The sequence below is a fragment of the Saimiri boliviensis genome, chromosome 13 (genome assembly GCF_048565385.1).
Source record: "Saimiri boliviensis isolate mSaiBol1 chromosome 13, mSaiBol1.pri, whole genome shotgun sequence".
NCBI classification, from domain to species: domain Eukaryota; kingdom Metazoa; phylum Chordata; class Mammalia; order Primates; family Cebidae; genus Saimiri; species Saimiri boliviensis.
In genome coordinates, this window is record NC_133461.1 from 105,191,222 (window position 1) to 105,215,889 (window position 24,668).

The window sequence follows — 24,668 nt, forward strand, 5'->3', positions numbered from 1 at the left end:
CATGATTTAAATAATTTTTCTTTATAGGACTTATGCTTTGTTATAAAGCATTCATTTGAGAGCATACCTGGGACCTTATTAGGATTAATATAAATTATATCTATTGGTATGTAATTAATGCAGTAAGAACTCTTACTTCCCTTACTTTGTATTTATTAAATGCAAAGAATAAATTTATCAAAATTTGATATCGACAAGTGAACTGTAGTATACAAGTCATCCTAGCCAAATCCTATGAGATTGGCTAAAAATGGTATTGTTAGCAGAACGGATGGAATGAGTGACCAGTGTCAAACGGCATGATTTCTGGACCAAAATATGAGAGGACAGTTAAAACAGAGTAAACAGTAGTACCCCTTATCCACTCTATGTTGAAAAAGACACACTTGCCATGTTTTTCTCTACTCTCTCACCACAGCAACAATCATCAACAAAGAAGGCTTCTGTGACCAAACATGTGGAGAGGTTTTCCCCACCAACTAGCAAGTAATCACTTCTGCAGATGACACAAACTGGGTGTCATCTAATTCAGTTCTCACACTCTGCAGATCGTATCAGATTCTACAGGTAAAGGGCTCAGTCCCATGAGACTGCCTCTCTGCATCAGTCCTAAGTCTGAAACTCCAGAACTTCTGACCAGTCGGCTTCAAATTGGGGTTCCCAGGACTCCCTCTTTGGGTTAAATTGAATTGCTGGAACGGCTTTTAAGTACTCAGGGAAACACCTTACCAGCTTACTATGAATGACATTACAAAAGGTACAGATGAAGAGATGCATAGTGTTAAGTATGGGGATAGTGGCACAGAGATTCCATGCCCTCTCAGGACACACCACCCTCCAGGAACCTCCATGTATGCAGCCATCTGGAAGCTCTCCAAGCCCAGTCCCTTTGGGTCTTTATGAAAGCTTCAATACATAGGCATCACTAATTAATCACTGGCTGTTGGTGATTGACAACCTTCAGCCCTCCTCTACTCCCCAGAGTTTGCTGAGTGAAAAAGAAGGTCTCAACCCTCTAATCCAGGCATCCCCAAACTTTTTACACAGGGGGCCAGTTCACTGTCCCTCAGACCGTTGGAGGGCCGCCACATACTGTGCTCCTCTCACTGACCACCAATGAAAGAGGTTCCCCTTCCTGAAGTGCGGCAGGGGGCCGGGAAAATGGCCTCGGGGCCGCAGTTTGGGGAAGCCTGCTCTAATCAGTCATGTCTTCAGGTTGGTGACCAGTTCCCATCCTGAATCCATCTAGCTTTCAGTCATCAATCATTAGCATACCAAAAGACATCACTTTGAAAATTCTAAGGAATTTAAGAATTGTACACCAAGAAATGAGTCAAGGTCCAAACACAGATTTTACATCTGTAGTTTTGAATTATGTGGTTGCAGCTACTAACAGTTAACTGTACTCCAAACATATTACATTGAAAACTCCAGAAATAAACAAGTCCTAAGTGTTAGTATCCCTGTCTGAGAAGCACAATAAAGTCTTGAGCTATTGCCCTCTATTCATCCCAGGATGTGAATCATTCCTTTGTCCAGTGAATTCACACTGCACGTGCTGTCCAGCCATTAGTCATCAACATGGTCTCCTCCTGCATCCAGCCATCAACATCATTGAGGCCTGAAGGTCTAGGAACACTCAAAGCTGATAATCTTTTTTCCAACTTAGAGTCAGGGGTGAATAGTGGCCTAACACTATATGACAATGCCTTCAACTCACTTCATCTCATTACATAGGCATTGTATCACTTCACGTCGTCACAGGAAAAAGGGTGACAACCATACATTTTAAGAGACTACATTCAAATAATTTTTATTACAGCACATTACTATAATTTTTCATTTTATTTTTCATTGTTAATTTCTTACTGCACCTAATTTATAAATTAAACTTTAACAAAGATATATAACTATAGGAAAAAAACCAGTGAGTGATTCAGTACTATTTGTGCTTTCAAGCATTCACTGGGGGACTTTGAATGTATCTCCCACAGTGAAGGGGGAACTATTGCACTTACTCATTTTAACACAACACATTATCTCTAGCTCTTCAGTTAAAACTGTTGCCCTATCACCAGAAGTCAGCAAAACATAGGAATCAGACAAGAAACAGGGATTCTTGCAAAGAATTTCCAGCTGCCAGTGGAGAAGAGCTCAAGAGATGTGTTACTCTGGCCAGTACTCTTGGGGAAGGGGCTGGGTGTTTCACTTAGTTGTAGCTATGTGCTCTGCCCTACATATGACAAGGCCCAAATTCACCTGCCATTTTACCTCCCACACAAAGAGCCACTGGAAAGATGACTGCTTTAAGAGCTTATCCACTCTGAACCACATCACAGAACAAGACTCTGTCTCAACAACAACAAAGAAACAAACCTAATTGTTCCCGTGTAAAAATAAGTCTAGGTCCACACTAGATCTCAAGAGTTCTCACTGCCATGAGACAGAACAGAAATATATTAAAAAATTATATTCTTGCTTTCTGTAGAAATAAAACTGTTGAATTTAAGCTTTTGTAAGACAAGTCAAGAAAAGCAAAAAATGCAAAAGTAAAACTTGAAAGGCCATTTCATCCTCAAGGGCTCATGATCACAAGACATTCACAAATTATTGTTCAAAACGCTGGTTGTGAATTTTGACGTAAGTTGCAGTTTCATTCAAGAATGTATAAGAGGTCAAATAAGAATGTCATTTGCTATTTTCAGTCTTTTTTTTTTTTTTTTAAGAGAACAGTAAACTTCTTTAGAGAAATGAATTGTTATAACTTCATAGGCTAAAGGCTCATGAGTCATAATTCTAAGGGCATTTGTAAAATATGGTGGTGCATGCTTGCATTCTGAACTTCTCAGCCTTAAACTCTCATTTAGTAAATATTCACAGACACAAACTGATTAAAACAAAAGCCCCGTTTAATCTGACATTATTTTTCCTTTTCTCTTTTTGTTTGAGACAGTCTTGCTCTGCTGCCAGACTGGAGTGCAGTGGCACAATTTTGGCTCACTGCAACCTCCGCCTCCCGGGTTCAAGCGATTTCTGTGTCTCAGTCTCCTGTAGACCTGGGACTACAGGCACGTGCCACCATGCCCAGCTAATTTTTTATATTTTAATAGAGATGGGATTTCACTATATTGGCTAGGATGGTCTTGATCTCCTGACCTCATGATCCACTCCCCTCCGCCTCCCAAAGTGCTGGGATCACAGGTGTGAGCCACCATACCCAGCCTATTTTTTTTTCTTTTTTTCTTTCTTCATTTATCAGCAACAGGAGAGTCTAATTAAATGTGGTAGAGTGGTATAAGGAAATACAATGAAAAGGGTAAAATGAATTAAACCAGAGCTAACCTTATCAATGTGGATACATGTGGAAAATAGAATACAAAGTACACAAAAGAAAGTGGCAGAAAGATATGTAAGGTATAGAACCACTCACCTTCCATTTTAGGACACAAATAAAATTGTGCATATTATTTCTGAGCATCACAGTACAGTTAAATCAAAAGGGTATTGAAATGGAAAACAGCCAATGATGTTGGTAGCCTCAATGATGTTCATGATGTTGGTCGCCTCTATGTAATTATTTTTGAAAAAAACCTTTTATACCAAAAAGTCTCAAAACCACCAAAGACTATCTTCCAGTTATGAATGAATGATTACTTTCCTAGTTTTTAATACTCAAAGATGCCACAAACACAACCATACCCACATGCATGCACAGTCTACTTGTTAGAACATCTCATTGGGTTCAGATCATTGGTGTAGTAACATTAACACGAAGTCTCTAACGTTAATACAGAAACTGACATCTAAGTAAAGCATTCCTTTAGGTAAATACCAGAATTCTAACTAGCACATAAGACACTGGAAATATCTCAGAGTCTCGAAATTCACTGCTTTGAATCCCTGACAAGTATAAAAATTCCGTATTGGAAATGTTATGCTATTCAAAATATTAAAATAGAAATAGATGAGTTAAAACTCACATTTTTAAAATCTTGATTTCTTACACTTGTAAATTTATTTTTATTGAAATATGGATAACAACAATAACATTGATGTCAATGCTTTCCATTCAACTTATAATAAAAAGAATTAGGAGTAAGAAGAATGTGAGTACTTTCAATAATGTAATGTACTTATTTGCAGCATTCCATTTGTATTGAAAATGTACCTGCTCTCCATGTCTGTACATTCTTTCTTTGTACTGCTTCTCTCACAACAGGATCTTCCATTTCAGTGGTAAGGGGAATGAGTTTTAAAAGAAAATAATTAATAAATCAAATATATTTTATACAATATAAAGTTAGTAATTAAAAATAAATATATATAATTACCTTCAAGGAAGGATGTTATTCAGGAGGCCCTACAAAGCAAAGAGGATGTGTCATCAGTTATATGTAGGTATGACGGGGCCAACCAAACATTCATGCAGGGTTGGTATCAAGCTGTCCTCATGCTTGGCTATGAAAACAATTACTTAAGGTTTTGAGCGTTCTTTTTGGCATCATCTTTTCTTTGCCCAGGACAGCAATGTGATGGAAATATACTGAGTAAAATAGGAATATAGGATTCTTAAATCACAAAGTTTATATTTCAAAAGAGATTGTTTCAAATGCCTATAACTAAAATAGAAAAGTATGGATATTAATGTGAACACATTGGGCTGATAAGGATAAAAGGGGTCATTAAACAGTGGAGCAAATCATAACCTGAGAGAATCAATGTCAAGGCTGATGGAGAATGCTACAGAGTATTTAAACTTTAAACATCAGAGGCATTGATGCCAGAACACCACAAGTATTTATCATGTGCTTCCCCTTGTCCTGTCACTTAGGAAATACACAGTTGGGATGCAAGTTCAGGTGAATGTGTGATTCACCTCTCATCAAAGAAAGTGTTATAAATTGATCAGCTATCATACACACTTATGAAATAACAGTTTCTCAAAATTCTCTTTTTCCTATGCCCACGTGGCTACTGAAACACCTACATTTCTCATATCCTCTCGTTTGACCTTAAGAGTTTGTTGATCCACTCGAACAAGACTTAAAACACATCAAATAAACCATTTAGAATAAGCGTTCAATATCAAAATAAAAAAGAAAACATTGAATTGCCACAGTCCTGATAGAAAAGAATAAACTTTTATATTTCAAGATCAGTGCAGTGTTCCTAGAAAATGACAATTTTGGTATTCAGAGAATAAATTTTGTAGTATGACTGCTTCTAAAATTAGCTAAGTTTGGCATGTCATCTTACTCTGTAAATGACTTTTATAAAAGAGCCATCATATCAAAGAACTGGCTGACCTCCCAAAAAATTAGCCAAAATGCAACTTAATTATATCTTATTCACTCATGTCAATGAAACTTCTTGCTCTGAGGCCTGACAGTTATGAAGAGAAACTAGCTGCTGTGGTTTACCCCAATTCCAGCACTCCCTCCTGCCTCCAGTACTCTCCACAGCAATACCCACTTTTGCTAGACTGGGCATATGCCCAAGGAACTGGAAGTGAGGTGTCTGAAGCTTCCTTGGTTTTAACTCCAAAGTCCCCCAACACACTTTCTTCTTCCCCGCTCCTTGCCCTTTCACAATCCGTCTTCCTTTGCAAAGTAATCTTTAGATCTGTCATCCTGATGCTTCTCTTCCTAACTGCTTTTTATGGATAATTGCCACCACTTTTTTCATCTGTATTCAGCAGTAGTATACACCAATAATTTATATTTTCATCTCATTTTGCTTCCTCTGCAGCTAGAATCCTACTTCAGAAATAAAAGATTAATGCCTTCCCTTGATTCTGTTATTTTTTTAAATTGCTGTCCAACTGTTCTTTTTCCAGATTTCTCTAAAGGAAGGCTATTTCCTTGTTATTCAGAGCTGTGTCCAAGGAACAGCACCAACACCACGTGATTACTCCTGAGAAGGGCCGAATCCCACAGGTGCTGAAGGACAATGTCCATTTTCCAGAAGCTCTTCAACTAATTCATGAAAATTTGGATGCCCTGCTCTACACTAATGTGCTTCCACATTTACCTTAATTACCCATCTAGAACTTAGCCTCAATTTCTTCCCTGTTAAGTCCCTGAATTTAATTCTGCATTATAAGCCATAATGTTTCTAATAAACTTTTAATCAGGCTATCCCTTCTCTAACTTCCTCTCCATAAATCACATGAAACTATTCAATTATGTTAATTTGGCCTATATGATACTATCTGGTGAAGTTATAACATTTTCTATAAAACTAAATTATGGCCATACATGGCTGACCATTTAGGGTGATATTCATCTGTGGTAGATAAAACAGGTCTGTGTTGTGAGGTACCTCAATTTTTAATGCCTCTCCAATAGAATGACAGCAAGAGCAGGAAGATGTTACCCTAATTCTCTGACACATTTTGGTGCTGGGTGCTGGAAGCTGATGTTACCTTCTTTCCTATTTCTGTCACCCTGCTCTTCCTTCTACAAATCAATTTGACTTTACTACCCTCTTTTTTTTTTTTTTTTTGAGACGGAGTTTCGCTCTTGTTACCCAGGCTGGAGTGCAATGGCGCAATCTCGGGTCACCGCAACCTCTGCCTCCTGGGTTCAAGCAATTCTCCTGCCTCAGCCTCCTGAGTAGCTGGGATTACAGGCACACGCCACCATGCCCAGCTAATTTTTTGTAGTTTTAGTAGAGACGGGGTTTCACCATGTTGACCAGGGTGGTCTCGATCTCTTGACCTCGTGATCCACCCGCCTCGGCCTCCCAAAGTGCTGGGATTACAGGCTTGAGCCACCGTGCTCGGCCCCCCCCTCATTCTTTCTCTTTCATTTCCTCTTCCCTCTTTCCTGACTTGCCTCAGATTTTAGAGTATCTTAAAATGGGAACTAATAATTCAGCTCCTTTAATGGTACTCTAATAGACTCAACTGCTGACCCCTGATTAGATACACAACTTATCACCATTTTACTTCTCCGATACTTATAATACATTTAATAAAACACTTTCTTTAGCTATTTGATTAGGGCTCATACTTAAAAAAAAATTCCATCAAATGACTTTTTAAATAAAATAGTAATCTTACCTTCTTTACATTGACTATGCCGTGTTTTTGTTTTTTCCATTGGCAGGTCCAGGTAAAGTCTCTGACACTTTCTCAGGAACACACTGCTGAGGTAATACCAAGCATGAGTTTCCATGTAAAAAATTATAATGAGTTGCATAAAGACTTTATCATTTTTTTTTTCTTTTTTTGAAATAGGGTCTCACTGTCACCGAGAGCTGGAATGTAGTGGCATGATTATGGCTCACTGCAATCTCAACTTCCCGACCTCAAGCAGTCTTCCCACCTCAACTTCCTCAGTAGCTGAAACTACAGCTTTGTACCATCATGCTAGGTTACTTTTTGTTATTTTTGTAGAGACAAGGTTTCACTATATTGCCCAGGCTGGTCTCAAACTCCTCGTGTTGTGGGTTTGTTTTTTTTTCTTTTTTTTTTTTTTTTTTTTTTTACAGAGTCTTGCTCTGTCACCAGGCACCAGGCTGGAATGCAGTGGCATGATCTCAGCCTACTGCAACCTCTGCCTCCCAGGTTCAAGCAATTCTCCAGCCTCAGCCTTCTGAGTAGCTGGGACTACAGGCATATGTCACCACACCCAGCTAATTTGTTTTTGTATTTTAGTAGAGACAGGGTTTCACCATGCTGGCCAGGATGGTCTTGATCTCTTGACCTCACGATCCACCCACCTCAGCCTCCCAAAGTGCTGGGATTACAGGGATGAGCCACCGCTCCCAGCCCAAACTCCTGGTCTTAAGTTATCCTTTCACTTCCGCCTACCAAAGTGTTGGGATAACCAATGTGCACCACCACACCCAGCACTAACCAATTTACTTAAATAAATCTCAGTTTACCCAAGCTTGGTGGCTCACTCTAAGAATCCCAGCCCTTTGCAAAAGCAAGGTAGGTGGATTGCTTGAGCTTGGAGTTAGATGAGCTTGGGCAACATAATGAGAACCTGTATCTACAAAAAAAAAAAAAAAAAAAAAAAAAAAAAAAAATGGCATTGTGGCATGTGCCTGTAGTCCCAGCTACCTGGGAGGCTGATGTGGGAGGATTACTTGAGGCTGGGAGGTGGAGACTGTAGCGAGCCAAGATCATGCCACTGCACTCCAGCCTAGGCAACAGAACAAGACTCTGTCCCCCAAATTTCAATTTAGTATTTTAAAACTAATTTGACTTAAAAAATAAGAGAAGCATGTACTGAAAACCAAAGCATTCCAGTAGAGAATGTCATCTACACTTTCTAGAGCAGCCTCAGCTGTTACCTTCATGTGTTTATTGGCTTGCTTATCCAAGCATGGCAGCCCAAAGGAAACATTCACAGACAAAATATTAGCATGCGCACATTTCAGTCAGGAACTAGCTTCAAAGTACCTAACTCTACTTTGCAATCTCCACCAAAAATAAGAAAACATTTAAAAAATACATATTGGCAGCCGAGTGCAGTAGCTCATACCTGTATTCCCAGCACTTTGGGAAGCTGAGGCGGGCGTATCACAATGTTAAGAGATCGAGACCATCCTGACAAACATGGTAAACCCCATCTCTACTAAAAAATACAAAAATTATCTGGGTGTGGTGGTGCAAGCCTGTAGACCCAGCTACTCAGGAGGCTGAGGTAGGAGAGTTGCTTGAACCCAGGAGGCAGAGGTTGCAGTGAGCCTAGATTGTGCCACTGCACTCCAGCCTGGCACATGTTGACAGAGTAAGACTCTGCCACAAAAAAAAAAAAAAAAAATATATATATATATATATATATATATATATGTACACACACACACGCACACACACATAAAACATATGTTTTATATATATGTAAATATATATCATATATATCATATATATACATCATATATATCATTCATATATATCCATATATATATATATCATATATATCCATATATATATATGCATGCCAGGTACTTTGGCTCACATTTGTAATTTTAGCACTTTGGCAGGCCGAGGCAAGTGGATTACCTGAGGTTAGGAGTTTGAGAGCAGCCTGACCAATACAGTGATACCCTGTCTCTACCAAAAATTTAAAAATTAGCCTGGATTGGTAGTGTGCACCTGTAGTCCCAGCTACTTGGGAGGATGAGACGATAATTGCTTAAACCCAGGAGGTGGAGGTTGCAGTGAGCAGAGATCGCACCACTGCACTCCAGCTTGAGTGAAAGAGCAAGACTCCATCTCAAAAACTTACATATACATACATGCACATATATAAAATATATATAAATATATCTCTTGATATAATACTTAGAATATTTTTAAAAATTAAATATCCTCATATAAATATTTCAGTAAGATAGTTATGATAGAAAACTTGGAAATATGTCATACGGAGCATCAATAGAACACCATAGAAGATGCTTCATTTAGGTAAACAAAGACTTGATAAAATCTACGTATTTTTTGATAAAATCTTTACTGATAGAAAAAAATGGTAGAATAGAATATTCTGATAGAATAGAATGATAATGTAATAATAAAATTTATATGTTTAAATAAAAGCAAGCAAATATGTGATCAACTGTGCAACTATTTTTTTTATTATACTTTAGGTTCTGAGGTATATGTGTAGAACATGCAGGTTTGTTACATAGACATACACGTGTCATGGTGATTGGCTGCCATCATCAGGCAAGGGGCAGTGGGTCACACCTTTAATCTCAAGACTTTGGGGGGCCAAGGTGAGTGGATTGCTTGAGCCCAGGAGTTTGAAACCTTCCTGGGAAAAATGGCCAAACCCCATCTGTGCAAAAGACATATGAATTAGCTGGGCATGGTGATGCAAGCCTGTAATCCCAGATACTCAGAACACTGAGATGGAAGGATCACATTACCCTGGAAGGTCAAGGCCGCAGTGAGCTGAAATTGCACTACTGCAGTTTAGCACAGGCAACAAAGTGAGACCCTGTGAAGAAAGAAGAGAAAAGGAAAGGAAAGGAAAGGAAAGGAGAGAGAGCGAGAGAGCGAGCGAGCGAGAGAGAAAACAAACTTCAGAAGTGTAGCAAGCTTTCTTTAAAAGGAAAAAAAATAGGAAGCATCTGAAATGTCTCAGGATTCTATTTCACATTTGTTGTACATACTATAATCATAAAAAATAATTATGATGATGGCTTTCTGCCCATTCCAGGGTGTTAAGAGCAAAATAATGAATAGATGTGATCCTTTGTTCTCGCCTTTCAGAATTTCCTCCTCTTAGACTTTCACATGGCTGGCTCTTTCTCATCCTTTAGTTGGCAGCTTAAATACCACACTCAGAGAGTCTTCTCTGACCACAGATTTCCATTCCTCTGCCATTCCCTTACTAACTACAAACTTCCTTGCTATCTTCTAACATTTTCTATTTTCTTTATAGAAAGCATTTATAGTGAGAAGCATTTGCTCTCTCTTTTTCTGTTCCTACTACGACAGCATAAGATGTCATCTTGTATATTCAGCGTCTCACTGACTAGCACAGTTTGTGATCTATAACCAAAATAAATTCTAGGTCAAAACACTGAAAATTTCTTTAAAATCCCCATGCCATTGCCTCCTTTCCCATTCTTTTCTTGATGCTATGGCCATTTTATCATCCTTCAGGTTTACCAAAACTTGCTTCGAGTTTTACTAAGTCACTGAATACTGCTGTGATCATTTTGTCTCACATTTGTAAACATATTTTCCAGTTTACAAATGTGTTTACATTTCCCACTACTTTTGTTCATAACACATACCTGAGAGGTACCATTAGTACCATTTTTACGAATGAGGTCAATGATAGTCAAAGAATTCTTCCCAAGGTCCCATACCTAGTAAGTGGCAGAACCAGGATGCTACCATGTCTTCTGACTTCTATCGGTGCCAGTAAAACTATGCACTACCTGCTTGTAGTGAAAAGTCAGGCCCCTCGCGTTTCTCTCCACGGTCATAACATTCGAATACACCACGTGTTTTTTATATTTCTGCTGCTGTAAATATGGCTGCCACAAAAGTGCTCAGTGTGTTCTCTTTTTGAAAATGACTTCCACTTACTACAACACTAACCTAAATTGTTATTACAGTCCTACATAGTTACTACTCCCCATGTTTTTTTCTTCAACTATTCATTGTAGATCTTTATTGGGCAATCAAAATACATAAACATACGAAAATCCCAGCATTATCTTTTCAAGTTTCAATTTCAATAAAAACTACAATTCAAACTGTTTATTTCTAACTCCCCTTACGATTTTGCACATCCAGATATACCACAGAATGATACATTTGGCCACAGCTTAACCTGAAATCATTCTTTGGATTTTAGCTAAACTGATTTTCAGAACACAAAGTGATTTTTCACAAATTCTAAACTTTATTTTTCTGGCATAACTACTTTATTGTGAGCTAAAAAACATGAGAAAATAATTCATTATGGGCATATGCAGGAGGTAATTATTTGCATACATCACTTCTTGTGGGGGAAAATGAGAATTTAGTTTATAGTAGTACCTTATTTAAGTGGGTTGGCATTGCAAATAGTATTCATTGCTTTTATTCTGTTTGTCAAAAAGATAAAGAAGTGCATAAATTCAGCTCTTCCAAAGAAAAGAAAAAAAAAAAAACAGTAAATCTTGTGGGCAGTAATTGTTGAATGAAAGCCACACATAGATAACTAAAGAGAAAGCCATAACTAAATATGCTGATAATGAAGACACATATGGACCGAAAGACCAGTCACTAAAGAAATGAGATCTGTGAGAAAAAAAATTAGTTGAGGATAAATTTAAAATGTGAGGATGAAGGGAGAAACAAGGAAGCCTAACTAGTCAATTTAACATGAGCTGCAGCCAAGAGAGAGAAGAAACAACATGACGTACAGTAAAGTACATGGAGAAATAGATATGTAACAGAGCCTTTTGTTCCTTTATAGCCCTAATGATACAGGTTAATACTTACGCTAAAAATTGTTTTTAAAAAATATTTCTGTGATATGGAGTTTAATTTTATTACTATAAAACATTCAGTTAGCTAGCCATGGTCATCTAGCACTACCTGAAAGACTGTTACTATTACAGAGAGGGAAAACTAGAACTTTCCACCTAGACAAAGAATTGGTCACCAGAATTCTAAAGAGTAATGCTTGACTTATAAAGGCGTATTTGTTAGAGCATGAGTTGGGGCTAATAAAATGTTTAAGAAATTTTAGTCTAAAGTCATAATCTAAGATTCCAGTTGAATTATACTAGAAAATATGTTGTAACCCTCTTTGCTATGATCTATTTCTATTTCCTTTTTATTTATGGCATAATTTCTCAAAATAACACATCTAAACTTACACATCCTTAAACATTATAAAATAATACAAATGTAAGCAATATTTTTAAACTGCAGTATTTAATCAATAGATAGATACATTATGTATATTACTTACAACATTCCATTATATAAAAATTTATTCATCGATTAATTCAGATTAAACAACTATTAAGGCTGAATGTGGCAACTCATGCCTGTAACCCCAGCACTTTGAGAGGCTGAGGTGGGTGTATCATGTGCGTCCAACAGTTAAAGGCCAACCTGGGCAACATCCAATCTCTACAAAAACCCCATCTCTACAAAAAATGCAAAACTCAGCCAAGCATGGTGACAAAAGGCCTACATTTCCAGCTACCTGGATGGCTGAGGTGGGAGGATCACCTGATCCCAGGAAGTGGAGACTGCAGTGCGCCAAGATTCCACCACTGCACTCCAGCCTGGGTGACAGAGTGAAACTCCATCTCAAAAACACAACAATTACAATGCTTCTTACATGGAAGACTGTATTTCAGGTACTCCAGGATACATACAAATATGTCTATAACCTCAGTAGCTCATAGTATGCAGGAACTTCAATGATTAAACAACTAAATATAAAAATTTCTGAAATTTTAAATTTCTGAATGTAATATAAAGATTTTGAATGGATATTTTAAATAAAATATAATGACAAAATTATGGTGTTAAAGTCTTACCATATTGGTATTAAGAGTCTGCTTATATAACTGGTTATTTGCAGTAAAATAAATGTAATTCATTAGGTGAAGTGTTTTACATATACCCTTATGGACAACTTATAAAACACACAAAAATCCATTTGTAGTACATGTTTCAATAACAAAAATTTAAATTTCTACAATTTATATTTTTAAAGCAGATACAATCTGGTCATGTTGCCCAGGCTGTTCTCAAACTCTGTGCTCGAGCAATCCTCCTGCCTCAAACCCTCAAGTAGCTGGGATGACAGGTGTACACCACCATACACAGCTAGGTTCCTACAAATTTTAATATTACTTTAGTCTCACTACAGCATAATCTAGGTAGAAAAAAAGCCGGGCGCGGTGGCTCAAGCCTGTAATCCCAGCACTTTGGGAGGCCGAGGCGGGTGGATCACGAGGTTGAGACATCGAGACCATCCTGGTCAACATGGTGAAACCCCGTCTCTACTAAAAACACAAAAAATTAGCTGGGCATGGTGGCTCGTGCCTGTAATCCCAGCTACTCAGGAGGCTGAGGCAGGAGAACTGCCTGAACCCAGGAGGCGGAGGTTGCGGTGAGCCGAGATCGCGCCATTGCACTCCAGCCTGGGTAACGAGCGAAACTCCGTCTCAAAAAAAAAAAAAAAAAGAAAAAAAAAAGAAAAAAAATCTCTTCTAAAAACGATATGATACCAAAATAATAAGTGTCCAAATAAAGCTGTATGCTATGTGCTGTACCGTTTTGCCAATAAAAGGTACCAGGGAGATTCCATGATAACTACAAGTAATTTGATTCACTGAAGATTTATATAGGCATAAATATTATGAAAGTAACACTAGTATGATTTAAAAGCCGATATTAATAATTATCCAAATAAACCTTAACCAAATTTTGTATTTCCTTTATTGGGGAAAGCATTTTCTAATGTGATTCTCCTGTCACTATGTATTTTCCAGTTCATTTTCTTTCAGTCCCCACCCCATCACAGTACTTAATCTTTTGTTAGTTAACAAGGTTAAACAATTTTTTTAAATCAACTAGCCATGTCTATGCTTTTCTCGGACCAACTTTGTATTACCAACATAAAAAAAGATAGATAAACCACTGCTAAATTTTAAAAGTAAATAACATGCAAAACGTGACTGAGTGAGTAAATTAATTTTACAAGAGGCGGCTTTACCTTGGTGGTAACAGTCAAGTCATCATCATCTGGTGATGGATGGATCAACACATGTTGATGTGGATCAACACACAGGATCACGGAAAATACTTTAGAGCAAAAATATACAGTGAAAACGAGCAAGCTGATTTCTTTGCAAATTTTTAACTGCCAGTTCATATTCAGCTTCTCCCCCCCAAAAACAAAAACACAATCTGGGAAAAGGTCAGCTATCTGTACATTAAATAATGTTTCTTGATATAATTAAGATATGGCCTCTGTTCTAAAAACATATTTTGGTTGCCTATTTCTTCATCTACCTGTCTAAATATATACAATATTCAATGAAAACTGACCTTGAGCTGCATAACAAATAGTGATAGCCAATATATACCAGAGCCTGATGATAATTTACCCTGACAAATTATCTATCCTTAAGTTGTACTTAAAATTCAACTAATAAATGACATAACTTTTGTTACCTCAACTGGAAGAAACCTAATGACCTAAAACAAGGTAGAAAGATCCACTGTTTCTTGTCCATTATCTATCTATGGTTAAAAAACTAATCTGCATCACTTCAAATTGGCAGTCTTGATTCCTCAGCACAGAAACCACTTAAGAAGGTCTCATTGCTTTTCTTTGTCCCAAAACAGTACAGGCAATTACCTGCAATATTTGAAATGTGTGCATGCTAAGTGCACAAAACTCTAATAACAAAGGTGTATGTTCTCTTTGAGAATACTCTTCCCAGAGAGATTAGCACATTAACAATAATAAAAATTCAATTATACTCACTCTATACATCCTACCTTTTTCAGGTCCACATTAACTAAGAAGCCCTTAAATATTTCACAGGTAGGGCTGGGCATGGTGGCTCACGCCTAAAATCCCAGCTCTTTGGGAGGCCTAGGTGAGCAGATCACTTGAGGTCAGAAGCTCAAGACCAGCCTGGCGAACATGGTGAAACCCTGTCTCCACTAAAAATGCAAACATTAGCCAGGTGTGGTGGTAAACACCTGTAATTTCAGCTACTCGGGAGGCTAACGCAGGAGAATTGCTTGAACCCTGGAGGCGGAGGTTATGGTGAGCTGAGATCATGCCACTGCACTCCAGTCTGGGTGATGGATCAAGACTCCTTCTCAAAAAAAAAAAAAAAAAAAAAAAACTTTCATAGGCACTTGGATATCCAAGAATAAAGACTGCTGGAAAAACAGAGTCCTGGTAGTTGTATCTCTATTTCCCTAAGTACTATCTAAATATCTTTCTTCCTATGGGCTTCCAGATTCCACTTGTGCAGGGCTCCATGGCAGTCTCCAATCTTCCAATCTTCAATCTATGAAAACACAGATTCCTGAAAGGATGACCTCAGATGACCAGGAGTAGCTCTCTACATCCCTGCTCCTGAATAACAAGCTAACTGTAGTCTCCATCAACTGCCCCAGCACAGACACACCTCCAATCACCCAAATGAACTTCACAACGGACTGGCCAGTCAGTCATGCCCCTGACCCAGTCTAGATGAACACTGGAAGGCCATCAGTGAATTATGAAAGGCAGCAGAGGTGAGAAGGCACCTGCCCTGGGCTACAGATCTATGTAGTTCAGGAATCTCCAGGACTGGGTGATCTCCCTGTCTGGGACTTCGGTTCAGATACAGCACTCCACCCAAGCCCTCTACAACCCACAGAACAGGAGATCTTCACTGGGCTGAAAAGCCTTAGAGAGCTGCCTGAACAGGGCAGAACAGCAACTTCAGGGTGCCGGGGCTGTCAGCATAGATTCAGGCAGAAGCACTGGCTGATGCTGAGAGAGCCAAAAAGCCAGTGGGACGGAGCTACCTGCCCCCCAGTAAGAAAGGGAATGGAACACAGGGAAACAGTCCCAACAGCCGGACAGGTCCCCCCACCACACAAGGCCCAGCAGGCCAAAAAACTCTCACTCCAGAGTCAGGCACCCAGAATGTCAGTTAGAGAGTGACCAGGAGCAATCCAGTTCAGCAGGTGGAAGGGAAGCCGCCACTGCTGAAGCCGACCTATTTTTCCTGAGTAAATAAAAAATGCAGCAGCTCCACTGAATCTGTGGCAGCCCAGCAGTGCCTCTGCAGGCAGGCAAAGGCCGCCCCACCAAGCAGCTACCTGAGATCAAAACTATATAAATCCAAGAGATGGGGAGCAACTAGAGCAAGAAGAATGAAACCATCAAAAACCAGAACATCTCTCCCCCACCATGAGATCATGACTCCTTATCATCAAGGGAACAAAGAAGGACAGAGAATGAATTTGATGAACTGATAGAGGCAGGCTTCAGAAGGTGGGTGATAACGAACTTTTCTGAGCTAAAGGAACATGTTCTATCCCAATGCAAAGAAACTAAAAACCTTGAAAAAAGGTTAGATGAAATGCTAACTAGAATAACCAGCTTAGAGAAGAATATAAATGACTTGATGGAGCTGAAAGACACAGCACAAGAACTTCATGAAGCATACACAAGTTTCAATAGCATAATAGATCAAGCAGAAGAAAGGATATCAGAGACTGAAGATCAACTCAATAAAATAAAATGAGAAGGCAAGAAAAGAGAACAAAGAGTGAAAAGAAATGAACAAAGCCTTCAAGAAATATTGGATTATTTGAAAAGACCTAATCTACACCTGATCAGTGTACCAGAAGATGACAGGGAGAATGAATCCAAGCTGGAAAACACTCTTCAGGGTACTATTCAGGAGAACTTCCCCAACCTATCAAGGCAGGCCAACATTCAAATACAGCAAATACAGAGAACACCACAATGATACTCCTCTAGAAGAGCAATCCCAAGGCACATACTCGTCAGGTTCACCAGGGTAGAAATGAAGGAAAAAAATACTAAGGGCAGCCAGAGAGAAAGGTCGGGTCACCCACAAAGGGAAGCACATCAGACTCACAGCGGATCTCTCGGCAGAAACCCTACAAGCCAGAAGAGAGTGGGGGCCAATATTCAGCATCCTTAAAGAAAAGAACTTTCAACCCAGAATTTCATATTCAGCCAAACTAAGCTTCATAAGTGATTGAGAAATGAAATCCTTTATGGACAAGCAATTGCTGAGAGATTTTGTTACTACCAGACCTGCTCTGCAAGAGCTCCTAAAGGAAGCACTAAACACATAAAGGAAAAACTAGTACCAGCCACTACAAAAAAAGAATCAAATGGTAAAGACCAATAATGCAATAAACAAATTACGCCAGCCAAAGGGCAAAACAACCAACCAGTAATAAAATGGCAGGATCAAATTCACACATAACAATATTAACATTAAATGTAAATGGGCTAAATGCCCCAATGAAAAGACACAGACTAGCAAATTGGATAAAAAGCGAAGAACCATTGGTGTGCTGTATTCAGGAGACCCATTTCATGTGCACAGACACAAACAGACTCAAAATAAAGGGGTGGAAGATTTACCAAGCAAATAGAAAGAAAAAAAAAAAAAGCAGGGGTGGCCATCCTCATCTCTGATAAAATGGACTTTAAACCAACAAAAATAAAAAAAGACAAAGAAGGGCATTACATAATGGTAAAAAGCATCAATACAACAACAAGAACTAACGATCCTAAATATATAAGCACCCAATACAGGAGCACGTAGAGACATAAAGCAAGTCCTTAACAACCTACAAAGAGACTTAAAGTCTCCCACTATTACTGTGCAGGAGTCTAACACTCCACTGTCAATATTAAGCAGATCAACAAGACAGAAAATGAACAAGAAAATCCAGGACTTAAATGCAGATCTAGACCAAGCGAACTTAATAGACATTTACAAAACTATTAACCCCAAATTCACAGAATATACATTCTTCTAAGGAACCCCTTCACACTTACTCTAAAAGCAACCACATAATTGGAAGTAAATCACTCCTCAGCAAATGCAAAACAACAGAAATCATAACAAACAGGCTCTTAGACCACAGTGCAATCAAATTAGAACTCAAGATTAAGAAACTAACTCAAAACTGCACAACTTCATGGAAAATGAACAACTGGCTCCTGAATGTAAACTGGATAAATAATAAATGAAGGCAGAAATAAAGATGTTCTTTGAAACCAATGAGAACAAAGACACAATGTACCAGAATCTCTGGGACACATTTAAAGCAGTGTCTAGAGGGAAATTCATAGCAATAAATGCCCACATGAGGAGCAAGGAAAGGTCTAAAATTGACATCCTAGCATCAAAATTGAAAGAGTTAGAGGAGCAAGATCGAAAAAACTCTAAAGCTAGCATAAGATAACAAATAACTAAGATCAGAGCAGAAATGAAGGAGAGAGAAACACACACACACACACACACACACACACATAAACCTTCAAAAAAATGAACAAATCTAGGAGCTGGTTTTTTGAAAAGATCAACAAAATAGACCACTAGCCAGACTAATCAAAAAGAGAGAAGAATCAAATAGAAGCAATAAAAAATGATAAAGGGGACATCACCACCAATTCCACAGAAATACAAACTACCATCAGAGATTACTACAAACAACTCTATGCACACAAGCCAGTAAATATGGAAGAAGTAGATAAATTTCTGGACACTTGCATTCTCCCAAGACTAAACCAGGAAGAAGTTGAATCCCTGAATAGACCAATAACAAGGGCTGAAGTTGAGGCAGTAATTAATAGCCTACCCACTAAAAAGAGCCCAGGTCCAGACAGATTTACCCAGATGTACTGAATTCTACCAGATGTACAAAGAGGAGCTGGTACCATTCCTTCTGAAACTATTCCAAACAATACAAACAGAGGGAATCCTCCCCAACTCATTTTATGAGACCAACATCACCTAATACCAAAACCAGGCAGAAACACAACTAAAGAAGAAAAACTTCAGGCCAATATCCATGATGAACATAGATGCAAAAATCTTCAATGAAATACTGGCAAACTGAATGCAGCAGCAAATCAAAAAGCTTATTCATCAGGATCAAGTAGGCTTCATTCCAGGGATGCAAGACCAGCTCAACATACGCAAGTCTATAAATGTAATCCATCACATAAACAGCACCAAAGACAAAAACCACCTTATCATCTCAATAGATGCAGAGAAGGCCTTCAACAAAATTCAACAGCCTTTATGCTAAAAACCCTCAATAAACTAGGTATCAATGGTACATATCACAAAATAATAAAAGTTATTTATGACAAACCCACAGCCAATATGATACTGAATGGTCAAAAACTGGAAGCATTCCCTTTGAAAACTGGCACAAGACAAGGATGCCCTCTCTCACCACTCCTATTCAATATAATATTGGAAGTTCTAGCCAGAGCAATCAGGCAAGAAACAGAAATAAAAGGTATTCAGTTAGGAAAACGGGAAGTGAAACTGTCTCTATTTGCAGATGACATGATTGTATATTTAGAAGTACCCATTGTCTCAGCCCCAAATCTCCTGAAACTGAATAAGCAACTTCAGCAAAGTCTCAGGATACAAAATCAATGTGCAGAAATCACAAGTATTTTTATACACCAATAACAGACAAACAGAGAGCCAAATCAAAAGTGAACTCCCATTTGCAATTGCTACAAAGAGAATAAAATACCTAGGAATATACCTAACAAAGGTTGTAAAGGACCTCTTCAAGGAGAACTAGAAACCACTGCTCAATGAAATAAGAGAGGACACAAACAGATGGAAAAACATCCCATGCTCATGGTTGGGAAGAATCAACATCATGAAAATGGCCATGCTGCCCAAAGTAATTTATAGATTCAATGCTATCCCAATAAAGCTACCAATGACCTTCTTCACAGAACTGGAAAAAACCACTTTAGACTTCATATGGACCCAAAAGAGAGCCTGCATAGCCAAAACAATCCTAAGCAAAAAGAACACAGCTGGAGGGATCATGCTGTCTGACTTCAAACTATACTACAAGTCCACACTAATGAAAACAGCATGGTACTGGTACCAAAACAAACAGACCAGTAGAACAGAACAGAGGCATCAGAAGTAACACTACACATCTACAATCATCTGATCTTAGACAAACCTGAGAAAAACAAGCAATAGGGACAGGATTCCCTGTTTAATAAATGGTGTTACACTGGCTGGCCATGTGCAAAAAGCAGAAACTGGAACCCTTCCTGACACCTTACACTAAAATTAACTGCAGATGTATTAAAGAGCTAAACATAAGACCTAACACCATAAGAAACCCTAGAATAAAACCTAGGCAAAACCATTCAGGACACAGGCAAAGGCAAGGACTTCATGGCTAAAACACAAAAAGCAATGGCAACAAAAGCCAAAATAGATTAATGGGATCTAATTAAACTCCAGAGCTTCTATACAGCAAAAGAAACAATCTTTAGAGTGAACCAATAACCAACAGATTGGGAAACATTTTTGCAATCTACCCATCTGACAAAGGGCTAATATCCAGAGTCAACAAAGAACTAAAACAGATTTACAAGAAAAAACAAACCCACTCAAAAGTGGACAGAGGATATGAACAGATACTTTACAAAAGAAGACATTGATGAGACCAACAAACATGAAAAAATGCTCATCATCACTGGTCATTAGAGAAATGCAAATCAAAACCACATTGAGATACCATCTCACACCAGTTAGAATGGCGATCATTAAAAAATCTGGAGACAACAGATGCTGGAGAGGATGTGGAGAAATAGGAACACTTTTACACTGTTGGTGGGAGTGTAAATTAGTTCAACCACTGTGGAAGACAGTGTGGTGATTCCTCAAGGAACTATAAATAGAAATATTATTTGATCCAGCAATCCCATTACTGGGTATATACCTAAAGAATTAAAAATTTTTCTAATATAAAGACACATGCACAGCTATGTTCACTGTGGCACTGTTTACAATATCAAAGACCTGGAACCAACCCAAATGTCCATCATCAATAGACTGGATAAAGAAAATGTGGCACATATACACCATGGAATGCTACACAGCCATAAAAAATGATGAGTTCGTGTCCTTCACAGGGACATGGATGAATATGGAAACCATCATTCTCAACAAACTGACACAAGAACAGAAAACCAAACACCGAATGTCATCACTCACATGCAGGTGTTGAACAGTTAGAACACGTGGACACAAGGAGAGGAGCATCACACACTGTGGTCGGTGGGGGTGTGGTAGGGGAGGGACATCAAGGGGTGGGGAGGGTGGGGAGGGATAATGAGAGGAGAAACACCAGATATAGGTGATTTGGGGATGGAGGTGACAAACCACCTTGCCACGTTTGTAGCTATGCAACAATCCTGCATGATCTGCACATGTACCCCAGAACCTAAAGTGCAATAAAAATAAATTTAAAAATAAAAATAAACTGAAGAATCAATTATAATGATTTAATCCCACATATTCTTTTGACAGTGAGAAGAACTTTTAGTAGATATATTTTTTTGCAAACAAACAAAAAGCAAATAAACAATGTTGTACAGGAACTTCAACACACACTATAATATTCCCTTTCCTGACATCAGTTAGGGAGATTCTTCTTGGTTTACTTGACTATCACTATCAGTATTTTGATCCTCTGATGATTTTTATCAACTTCCTCATCTGTTAACTTCTCTCCAAGGTTTGTCATATCATGACAGACTGCTGCTGCACAAACATGGCCAGGGTCATCCTATTATACATATAGAATGCTTCCCTAATTTCTTTTATTATGCTATGTCTCTGTGTTTTGCATTTTTCTTACCTTTATTATTAGAAACTCCAGAAAGTCAATTGTACTAATTTATCACCATTGGCTTCATTAATTTATATAGGATCCAGCCCTATAGGGTTCTGTGAGCCGCTCCCGGCTGGTGCAGAGATGAGAAATTGTAGAAATAAAAGACACAAGAAACAGAGATAGAGAAAAAAAGTTTGGGCCCAGGGGTCCAATGCTACCCAAATCGCAGAGACCAGCAGGGCCTTGAATGATGCGCTCACTTTTATTGAGTTGCAAATCTGAGGGCAGGGTAGGTAGGGCATGGTGGAGACTGGGGACAGGGTAGATAGGGCGTGGCAGTGATAGGGTTAAGTACGTCATGTGTCATTCAGGTAGGGGCTCCAGAATTTCTGGCACCTGAAGTGAGGTAAGGAGCAAAATGCATCAGCATTTTTCCCATACTTATCAAGAAAAAACTAAAACATTTAAGATTTATATTACTATTACTGATGATCTTTTCTAAGACAAAAGGAACCAGGTGCAGAAGTAGAATCTAAGAGTAGACTTGGAACGTGACCACGGGAGCACAGCATCACAAAGAGACAGTTAAGACCCCGATGTCTGTGGGCCTCCCTGACAGCCGTCAGGCCTACCGCAAGAGCTTGGAGAAGCGGAGTTTTCTCCAGACTTCCCCAGGAAGATGTCTTGGCCACTTGGGCACTTTCACAGTGCTGGCGCTGCCACATAGCCCAGACAGCCTCCAGCAGCCCTTATGCGGGCGGGTATGACAGAGGGCTTAGAGCATCCTGACTTAGTGTCATTCATTTCACAATGTCACCCCAGGCTCACACTTCCGACCTGAGAGGCACTAGTAAAACACAGAAGATCACCAATGAATAACTAAGATCACATATGATTAACTAATAACTACCATAGTTATATTTCTAATTACTTTCTTCTTCATTATTTATATGGAAATAGGCTGAGGCCTTTTGCCCCTGCCATGGCTTTATGGGATCTCCCCACTACAAATTTATACTTTGCTTATGGAATTTTTCCCAACAGACCTCATTACAATGTCTAACCTTTTTTTTTTTTTTTTTTTTTTTTTTTCTGAGACAGGGTCTTGCTCTGTTGTTCAGGCTAGAATGCAGTGGTGCTATCACGGCTCACTGCAGCCATAATCTCCCATGTTCAAGCGATCCTCCCATCTCAGCTTCCCAAATAGCTCAGACTATAGGTGTGTGCCACTATGCCCAACCAATATTTGGACTTTTCCTATATGTGGGGTCCAGAGGACTGACTGTGAAACGTGAATATGCATGAATTTTGGTATATGCTGAGATGCAGGGCTGGAACTAATCCTCTCTTTATACTGAGGGGTGACTGAATATGCTTTTATAATTATGGTGTTCCATAACAATATGGAACACATATTGTTCCATAGCCTAGAAAATGATAGCTTCAATGCCAAATAATTTTTCATTGAGTGGTGTAAAATAATAATAAAAGTATCAGCTGGCCAGTTGCGGTGGCTCATGCCAGTAATCACAACACTTTGGGAGGCTGAGGCAGGAGGATGGCCTGAGGCCAAGAGTCTGAGACAGGCCTCAGTAACAAAGGGAGTCACCATCCCTATGGAAAAATACATGAATTAGCCTAGTATGGTGGCATGTGCCCGTCATCCTAGCTACTTGGGTCCAGGGAGGCTGAGACTGCAGTGAGTCATAATCAGGCCTCTGTACTCCAGCCTCAGTGACAGAGTGAGACCCTGTCTCAAAACAACAAAAAACTAGCACGAACATTAACTAATCTTTTATCAGGTGCCTATACGTTTAATTTCTTATAACTGTTTCTTATTTCATTTAACCACTCTGTCTTAAATTACTCCCAGATTTTCACTATGTGTGTGCAGACACACTTTTGTTTAGATTGAATTGTCTTCAAGGTATTTCCAGGAGTGAGATTACTGCGAGTCATGGTGAATGGTCATTCTCATTGCCCTGGATATAAATGGGCAAGGTTTTGGGTGCCTTCCAGCTATAATCCTAGCACTAAGACTAAGGAGGGAGGCTAAGGCAGGAGGCTTGCTTGTGGCCAGCAATATGGTGAGACACTGTCTCTATGATTTTAAAAAATTGCTAAGCTTTACCTTGGAAGGCTTATATACAATTTAAACACCCCCCTCCCCCACCATAGTATACGAAAGTGCTCATTTCACTGTACCTTTGCCAGCACATGGTATAACACGTTATTTTAAAAAATTATTTTAAATAGATAAAAGACCTCATGTTGCTTTATTTGTCACATTTCAACATCTTTCCTTATCTTAGCTTATCAGCTCTCTTTCTTTTCTGTCTGTAAATGGTTGTCTGTTATTTTGTTCTTTGACACAGGGTCTTGCTCTGTCACCCAGGCTTGACTGTAGTGGGATAATCATCACTCACTGCAACCTTGACCTCGCAGGCTCAAACTACCCTCCCTCTTCAGCTTCCTGAGTAGCTGGGACTACAAATGTGCACCACCACACTCAGCTAATTTTTTTCTTTTTTTTTTTTTTGGATAGAGACAGGGTCTTGCTGTGTTTCCCAGGCTGGTCTCTAGCTCCTGGCCTCAAGCAATCCTCCTGTATTGGCTTCTTAAGTTGCTGGAATTTCAGGCATGAGCCACCATGCCTGGCCTTGGCTAGTCCTATATATTCTTTAGAGTTGTCTTTGCTTTGTGCTAGCCAATATCTTATTATGCTGTTCCCCTGTTATAATGAGTAATTCTTTGTATTAAATTTTACCGCTTTAACCTTTTGAGT

The 24,668-nt window shown here is 38.9% G+C and overlaps 1 protein-coding gene and 1 long non-coding RNA gene across 10 annotated transcripts in view; one reads left to right on the top strand and one right to left on the bottom strand.

Moving 5' to 3' along the window:
- The window catches only part of LOC141579932 (uncharacterized), a 52,424-nt gene extending 45,004 nt beyond the window's left edge, over nucleotides 1-7,420 (top strand). Inside the window, exons 4-6 of one of the 2 annotated variants that reach the window (XR_012513318.1) lie at nucleotides 419-567; nucleotides 5,837-7,154; nucleotides 7,241-7,420. This is a non-coding gene — a long non-coding RNA (uncharacterized LOC141579932). Of the gene's footprint in view, nucleotides 1-418; nucleotides 1,506-5,836; nucleotides 7,155-7,240 lie in introns of those variants that run through there. The other variant, XR_012513317.1, reaches the window with a different exon arrangement.
- LOC104650276 (serine protease-like protein 51) overlaps nucleotides 7,063-24,668 on the bottom strand; it is a 90,470-nt gene continuing 72,864 nt past the window's right edge. For 5 of the 8 annotated variants that reach the window (XM_074384150.1, XM_074384151.1, XM_074384156.1 and 2 more), the window contains 2 exons: nucleotides 14,202-14,290; nucleotides 7,064-7,149 (listed from right to left, as the gene is read on the bottom strand). The gene's annotated coding sequence lies outside the window, so the exon portion shown is untranslated. Of the gene's footprint in view, nucleotides 7,150-14,201; nucleotides 14,291-24,668 lie in introns of all 8 variants that reach the window. The other 3 variants (XM_074384152.1, XM_074384155.1, XM_074384154.1) reach the window with 3 other exon arrangements.